Source organism: Arabidopsis lyrata (assembly GCF_000004255.2).
Source record: "Arabidopsis lyrata subsp. lyrata unplaced genomic scaffold ARALYscaffold_7, whole genome shotgun sequence".
Taxonomy (NCBI): Eukaryota; Viridiplantae; Streptophyta; class Magnoliopsida; order Brassicales; family Brassicaceae; genus Arabidopsis; species Arabidopsis lyrata.
Genome location: NW_003302549.1, coordinates 13,705,740 through 13,713,011, shown reverse-complemented (window position 1 = coordinate 13,713,011; position 7,272 = coordinate 13,705,740). Strand labels below are relative to the sequence as shown.

The following is a 7,272-nucleotide window of genomic DNA, read 5'->3' as shown; positions in this document are numbered from 1 at the left end:
TTTGTGTTTCTTCTGTGACATACTCAGTTTTAATAAATGACCAACCCTTTGGGATGGTGGTTCCCCAAAGAGGATTAAGACAAGGGGATCCTTTATCCCCTTTTCTTTTCGTCTTATGCACTGAAGGTCTATCTTATCTCCTGAATGTGGTGCAAAGAAATGGTCTTATCGATGGTATTCAGTTTAATGAAGGTGGACCTTCCATTACCCACCTCCTCTTTGCTGATGACAGCCTTTTTCTTTGTAAGGCTAATCAAGATCAGAGTTTAGTGCTTAAGAAGATACTTGAGGTTTATGGGGCTGCTACAGGTCAAACCATCAATCACACAAAGTCTTCCATTAGCTTTGGATCTAAAGTGAATGATAACCTCAAGCTTTGCATTCAGAACTCTTTAGGGATTCATAATGTTGGGGGAGCAGGGACCTACTTGGGTCTCCCGGAGTGTTTTAGTGGCTCAAAAGTGGAAATGTTAGATTATATCAAAGATCGTCTCAAGACAAAGCTTTCTGGGTGGTACTCTCGCTTTCTGTCCCAAGGAGGTAAAGAGATCTTGCTGAAATCGGTAGCCCTTGCCATGCCGGTGTTTGCTATGTCTTGCTTTAGATTACCAAAGACTACATGCTCAAATCTCTCGAGTGCAATGGCTGAGTTCTGGTGGAGCTCTCTTGAACATAATAGGAAAATTCATTGGTTAAGCTGGGAAAAGTTGTGCCTACCAAAAGATAAAGGTGGTTTGGGATTCAAGGACATTCAGCTTTTTAATCAAGCTTTATTGGCAAAACAGGCTTGGCGTCTCTTGCATTTTCCAGATTGTCTGTTCTCAAGAGTTATGAAAAACAGGTATTTTCCTGAAGTTCATTTTCTTGAGGCGTGTTTAGGTCAGAGACCTTCTTTTGGGTGGAGGAGCATTATTCATGGTAGGGACCTGCTTATCAAAGGGCTGCAGAAAAGAGTTGGAAATGGTGCTTCATTAACTGTATGGGTGGATAGATGGCTAGTTGATGAGGATGGCCTAAGAGCTCCTTGGATTAAAAATCTTTTTATTGATCCTGGACTAAGAGTTAAAGATCTCATTGATTTTGAAAGGAAAGATTGGGATATTGACATTTAGAGGATCTCTTTTTCTCTGATGGTGTTGCAAAAATTAGGAAAGTTAAACCGGTGGTTGACTCTGATGATTTTTGGGTCTGGAGATATAACAAAAGTGGTTTTCTGACGGTCAAGTCAGCTTATTGGCTAGCTATGGAAAATAACACAAATGAGGCTTTGCAACAGGCTAATTTTCTTCCTTCAACAAACCCTCTAAAGGAACAGGTATGGAAATTGAGTACTGATCCAAAGATTAAAGTTTTTCTTTGGAAGGTGTTAAGTGGTGCATTACCTGTGGCTGATAAATTGGCGACGAGAGGAATGAAGATCGATCCTAGATGCCAAACCTGTGGGTTTGAGGGTGAATCTATTGAACATGTTTTCTTCTCCTGCCCTTTATCCAGGCAGATTTGGGCCCTTTCAGATTACCCGGCACCTGAAAATGGTATGTCTTCTGGATTGGTTTTCTCCATTATTCAACACTTCCTCATTAATAGAGACAACTTGAGATGGCCTGCTGCTCTTAGGAAGAGTTTTCCCTGGATAATTTGGAGAATCTGGAAAAATAGGAATCTTTTGTTTTTTGAAGGAAAGATTTTTTCTGCTTTGGAGTCTGTGGAAAAGATTAAAAATGATGTTGAGGAGTGGTCTTTGGCTCAGGAGGTAGATATTGAAAGGGGTACTGTAATGACAAGTGCTGATGTTGGAAGACCTAATGCCCAGATTATGGCAGTACCTCGCTGGACGCCTCCACCCATTGGTTGGGTAAAATGCAATGTTGGTATGGCGTGGTCAAAAAGGAACTTTTTGGTTGGATGTGCGTGGGTTCTTAGGGATGATAAGGGATTTGTTTTGTTACACAGTAGGAGAGCCTTTACAAACATCAGTTCTAAGGATGAGGCTAAAAGGTTAAGTGTGGTTTGGGCAATGGAAAGTATGATAAGCCATAGAGTGAACCATGTTTTCTTTGCTCTGGAGGATGCTGAATTAGTTGGTGCTGTTCTTAGGCCAAACGCGTGGCCATCTTTCAGATATCAATCTCTTGAAATGTTTTCCTTGCTTAGGTTAATTCAAGATTGGAGACTTGAGTTAGAAGAATCGTTAGCCAATAGAGGAGCCTCTCTCATTGCCAAAAGTGTCATTAGAGACTGTCGGTTACAGTCGTATGTTGCGGTTGGTCATCCGACTTGGTTATCTTCTGTGTTTTATGATGAGAGAGTTTAGTCCTCTGTTTGTGCTTTTTGTGCAGTGCTCTGCGTCCTTCTCAATGTTGGAATTTTTGGTAAAGGCCTGTTTCTATAAAGGTGCTTAGTTTAGAATTTTGTTTGAGGAGATTTCCCTTTTGTTGTACCCGTCGGGGTTGTATGATACTTTGGTTTCCTCTATTAATATAAATATGACAACAGATGACAAAAAAAAAAAGAAAAATGAAGCAAAGAGATAAAATAAAAGAAGAGCTTTCAAGCCAGCGACGTATCATTTTTTTTAATAAATTATATTGATACCGTATTTGAGCTTATAAACGTTAGGTCGTTCAAAAGTGACTAAGCTTAAAAATTATTTGTGAAGTGGCTAACATTTTCTTAAACATAGATTTTAAGCGCTTAATGTGTGATTGGTAATTTACGGACCTAATTAATTGTGAACCTTATTCGATACTTAGTTCTTCAAACAAACAAAAAAACGAATGCATTTTAACGTGAAGAAAAGGCAAATAATTACTGTGTTTATACGAAACTGTAAATAATGATATTTTTTTGGCCCAATCGTTGCCTAGGGAGTCGAGCTTTCTCTCTCGCGTGCAGACGACTGTTTAGATCTAGATCTGTCTGTCCTGTTCTTTGAGCTTCATCGCTGGCCGCCGGCTTGCCTTTCGAGAAACAGTGGTGAGGCGGATTCCATCTCCGTCAATGGGTGTGGTGTCTTCTCCGGCGATGTAGCGGTTCCTCTGGTTTGGCGGTGGAGATCTCTGTGCGCTAGGCCTCGGTTAAGGACGCTGGTGGCTGTATCGGAGATCCCCAAGGCTCAGCCGGCAAGCTTGACGGAGCAGCTACGGCGGAAGTCGTTGGGGGAGCGGTGGGTTATATTGTTGCGTTTGGTAGTTAACGACTAATCCCGGCAAGATTGGTTGGCTACCGCGGATCTCGGGTCTAGAGGGTCTTAGTGAGCCGTTAAGCCTCTTGATCCGCCGTGGTGGTGTCTACTAAACCGGATTGATGGGATTTCGTCTCGGAGGAATTCGGAGCTTCCGGTGGTGGTTTGGGAGGTTAGATCCCAGTTTGTTGGTTGCTTGGCATGTGACCAGACAACGTGGAGCCGGTCGTCGGGGAGTTGCGCATACCGGGAAGAGTGTGGTGGGTTTGGTGCGTCGGCGGCGTGAATTCGTCGGAGGGAACCGGATTCTCCCACCGTGTTTTTCATGTCTCCGATGCTGCCACAAAGCTGTCCTCTTTGAATCCCCCGGAGATTGTGCCGCTGACTCTTTCGCCTCCGGTCGTCAGCAAGATCCGAGTCTCGAACCGTCGCCGGCGTTAGGTTTCCGTTTTCCTTGTTTTTGTAACTGTGGTTTCGTTTGTAGGCCCAAAAGCCCAAGCCCGTTATGGGATTTATTAATATAATTTTAGTTTTTAAAAAAAAAAAAAAAAAAAAAAAAAAAAAAAAAAAAACTGTAAATAATGTCAAAGGAGATTTACAGAGATTTAATAATCAAAAGAGAAAAAAAAAAAGCAATAATCAAAAGAGATTTACAGAGATGAGACTGATGTGATGGGTTTGGTTGGGTTGGTGGTGGACTGTACAGACATAGCTTCCACTTTTCCTATAAATTATTTTCACTCTCTCTTTTTGTTTTGAGAATAACTTTGTTTGTCTATTCGCCGAGGAAAATCTAGTATATTGTTTATACTAAAAATGTTTTAGTTACCAAGTGTGGTTAATTAGTTTAACTGGTAAAGATTCTATGCAAATTTTAGAGATCGCCGGTCCGAGTGAAATTTGGGACGAAACTAATATTACATGTTGTGGTTTCGGGTCTGAGTGGATTAACCTCCTGAAATTCAAAAAAATAAAAATGCTTTTTGGTTCCATTATTAATTAGTAAGTTAATGTCCATGTTTAGAATTCTGGTAGGTGCTAGTCTTGTATTCGGGTTGAATCTTGCTCCTAGTAAAAAAGTCGGAAACTAATCAAAGATTATCGGAGACTAATTTAATATCATTGTCTGAATGGTGATGATATAAAAATTTGGATTCGATTACTCACTAAACTAACTCTTACAGTATACTTTTTCACTCTTAAATTTAAAAACAAAGTCAACACCTAACCACTTAGAAACAAAAAAAATTCTTCAATTGTTTTAAACTAATAAAATCCAAAACTGAACCACAAATCATAAAAAGAGGAAAAAAAAAATGACCCGCTGCATTCAAATATCCGCCAAGTCCCTTTCTCCAATTAAGGCTTAGTGTGTAAATTAGTTGTTGACTACTTTTGTGTTTCTCTTTTCTTACGAACTACATACTAAAATATTTTTAGCCAAATTTTAGCGCCGGCAAACTCAATAGTTTCTGATTAAAAACACTAAACCAGATATAAAACAACCAAGAAGAATAAAAAATATAACCACTACGAGATACACCAATTTTGATTGATATATAGACTTCAAACCACACAAAATTTGGACTTTTTTTTATTACCTACGTACACAGACTAAAAAACTTGATCAACAACCACACAAAAGCAATTGTTGTCCTCTGAAATTCTAACATACAGTTTATGATCCAGATGAATGCTTAATATGAGACAAAAGACTTCTGCATATATTCATAGCCTTAAAATAGATCCCATAACTTGCACCTACAATCGTGGTATATCTATAATTTATTGTTATATCTATAAAAAAAAAATCACGGTAATTTTGATCTCATATTAAAATGATAGCAGTTTTTGTTGACAATTTTGTTTTAGTGATTCTTCGTGGTCAAACGAGCCAATATCTAGCAACTAAACAACAAAGCCAATATGGAAATATGAAAGCACTAAAAAGAATATAAACGAGAAGCATTTAGTGTAGTGTTTTTAATTTGCTTTAGGAATCATGTAAAAGTTATTAATGGTAATAATAAACGAAGGATTAGTAAATGTGGTCACTTTATAAAAAGAACAGAAAATGAGAGGTGCATTGTCAAATCTATCGCATCAAACGATACTTTTTCATATAGTTTTAGATAAACATCAGAGAACAGTCCTTGAGTAGGTTCATAGACACCGTCCTACACTTGGAAACTTCAATTAATTCTTCTCTACCCCACTTTTATTATTAATTTATCAATTTCTTCATGCACTCAAATGTATTCTTTGTAAGTTGAAACTTTTCTCTCATTATTTGTACAAGAACCCAATGGGCTTTAGTCTCTAATATTATAGATTCGACCCTCTCGTTCTACAATTGTTAGAGATGGTTACACTTACTTGGTTTACACATATATAGTCGCTCATAGTTTCCATTGATGCCTTGTTTTCTCTTGTATACTTGTTATTGAGAACCAAAGAATAAAAAATCAATTGGTTGCTAACAAGTGTAACATGTCATTAGCATGGATGGTAATTTAATAATGATGTTATATATAGAATATTTAAACTGAATCAGTATTAATCTCGTCGAAGAATTTTCCCGGTTTACGAATAACCAAGATATCTATAAATAGTACAATAAACTTTATTCCCATACAGTGTGGTCCCTTGTCTATTACCATGCAAAATTTGAGTTTACGACAAATAACACAAAGTTAAAAAAAAACCTCCATGCGTGAACGACACACCACAGTCATATAAAGAAGCACTAAGTTACTACGTCATAATCTAATTGGTTCAGTCTAGTGAATAAAAACGACGGAACAGTAGTCACTCTCTTAGTTAAGTTTCCTGAGCAAACAAATCAAAACCTCTTTCTCTCTTCTTCTTCTTCTTCTTCTTCTTCTTCTTCTTCTTCTTCTTCTTCTTCTTTAGTGGTTTCTTTGTTTCGTGATTTTAATAACAATGGCCAAATTTGACATTAAAAGTGGTGGTATCGATCTCTATCCGGAGATGAAAGAGAGTTCAGAGCTTCGCTGGACTTTCATCAGAAAAGTTTATGTCATCTTGATGCTCCTTTCTGCCTTTTATCTCGGAGTAACCGCCGTTGTTTCTTTCGTCGATCTCATCACCAATCCCGACCACCCCCTCGACTTCTTTTTCGTCTTCGTCGTGCTTCATATCCTTCGTTAAGTCTCCTTTCACATATTTCGTTTTTTAAAAAAAAAAATTCAGTTGATCCTTCGATTTCTTGCTTAGTTAGGGTTTATAGCTATGCTAATTGGGTTAACTATTCTCTACATTTATCCAATTTTTCGGCATCATCGTTGCTTATTTAGGGTTTTTGAGTGACTTTATTTGTGGGAATGCGATTCACCAAAAAAGCTCGAGATTCTATCGATATAAATCTATGAATCTACAACCAATTAAAGTGTAGTTTTCACTTTAGCTACACTTGTTTTGTTGATCTTGTACAATTTTAATTGTTTTGTTAATTCATCGCTTGAATGCTTATAGATTTGATGGTGTTTGTGGTGTTGTGGCACTCTTTGCTTTTCTTTGAGCTTTAAGTTCCAAAGAATCAGTTTCTTGAGTTAATTGGGAGTGAACATTAATTGTTAAGAACAATAAAAGTGGGTTGTTGTATTATTAATGTTATTGTCATGATTAAACATTGTTCACAGTGAAAGAACTAGCAGAAACTAGAAAGGCATGGGGAAACTAATTAAAGAGAATGCACGAGAAGATGAGACAGAGATCCGACTAGTCCAAGCTATAAGGACGTGTCTCAAAACCTATCTATGATTTGTTCTTGAATTTTCTAGCGTTTGATTTGTATGTAATTGTTGAAGAATCTATGGTATTAATCGTTCTCTTTTAAGAAGATTCTGAATGAAGTCTCTGTATTTTGTGGTTATGTTTAATGACTTCAAATTCTGTCAAAACTGGTTTGAAGTTCTGCGCTTTTATTATTTTATCAATTTCTTCATATGTAATAAAATGGTATAAGTTCATAATTCTTTGTAAGTTGTAATTTTTCTCTCATTATTTGTATAAAAACCTAATGGGCTTTTAGCTAATTGTACGTTGGAGTCGCCCATAGTTTCAAT

The 7,272-nt window shown here is 37.4% G+C and overlaps 1 long non-coding RNA gene across 1 annotated transcript; it reads left to right on the top strand.

Moving 5' to 3' along the window:
* The first annotated feature begins 5,240 nt into the window (after positions 1–5,240).
* On the top strand, positions 5,241–7,079 carry LOC110226180. The gene is made up of 2 exons (XR_002330258.1): positions 5,241–6,350; positions 6,847–7,079. It is a non-coding gene; the product is annotated as an uncharacterized LOC110226180 (long non-coding RNA).
* Positions 7,080–7,272: the final 193 nt, after the last annotated feature.